Source organism: Cricetulus griseus, chromosome 6 (genome assembly GCF_003668045.3).
Source record: "Cricetulus griseus strain 17A/GY chromosome 6, alternate assembly CriGri-PICRH-1.0, whole genome shotgun sequence".
Lineage (NCBI taxonomy): Eukaryota > Metazoa > Chordata > Mammalia > Rodentia > Cricetidae > Cricetulus > Cricetulus griseus.
Genome location: NC_048599.1, coordinates 7,072,587 through 7,073,673, shown reverse-complemented (window position 1 = coordinate 7,073,673; position 1,087 = coordinate 7,072,587). Strand labels below are relative to the sequence as shown.

At 42.9% G+C, this 1,087-nt stretch overlaps 1 pseudogene; it reads left to right on the top strand.

The window, feature by feature from the left end:
* The first annotated feature begins 268 nt into the window (after positions 1-268).
* Positions 269-823, top strand: LOC100764849 (annotated as a pseudogene).
* Positions 824-1,087: the final 264 nt, after the last annotated feature.

Below are 1,087 nucleotides of genomic sequence, written 5' to 3'. Positions count from 1 at the left end.
AACTTGTGACTGTGAGATGGTCTTTTCTTGCATGGAAGTTTTTGTCTTAGGCAGTATAAGGGGGATAAGAGAAAAGAAAATGAATTAACTTTGCTCCCTCAGATAAATCTCCCATGTTCACTTGCTGACTCCAGTCTCCTCTCCAGTTTCTCTGACCTGCGGGAGCTGCACTCCAGCATTTGTTTTCCATATAATCTCCTTAGTGTTAAACTCATAGACTTTTTAAAAATTGTGACTGTTTTCTCTCTTTGCCCCATCTACTGCGAGAATGAAGACCACTATCAGCAATCAGACTGTTGACAAAACGTAGACATCACTCTGAAGGGGCTCACAGTCGTTGTGAAGGCCCCAGAGGAACCCTGGGGGGGAGGAATCCAACCACATCAATGTAGAGCTCAGTGTCCTTGTGACGAAGAGGCTCCAGATTGACAAACGGTGGGGTAACAGAAAGGAACTGGACACTGTCCGAACCATCTGCAGCCATGTTCAGAACATGATCAAGGGACTCACACTGGGCTTCCACTACAAGATGAGGTCTGGGCCTGCTCACTTCCCCATCAACGTCGTTATTCAGGAGAGTGGGTCTTTGGTTGAAATCTGAAATTTCTTGGGTGAAAAATACATCCCCAGGGTTCAGATGAGAACAGGTGTTGCTTGTTCTGTCTCTCAAGCCCAGAAGGATGAGTTAATCCTTGAAGGAAATGATATTGAACTTGTTGCAAATGCAGCAGCTCTGATTCAGCAAGTCACAACAGTTAAAAACAAAGATATCAGGAAGTTTTTGGATGGTTTCTATGTGTCTGAAAAAGCAACGGGGCAGTAGGCTTATGAATGAGACCTAAGTTACCCAGCTCCAGAAACAAGATCCTGAATTTAAGTATGATTTGGGGTGTCTTTTGGGACAATAAAAGACCCATATTGAAAAAAATTATGACTGCTTCACAAACATCTTGAAACATTCCAAAAAAAAAACAAATGTGAGCATTGACTCTTGAAACAGTAAACAGCTTCCTGAAGGCCTCAGAATAAAGGTTCCAGAAGAGCCTTTCATAGGTAAAGTTTCAGATCAGACCAAAGTGAAGGAAGG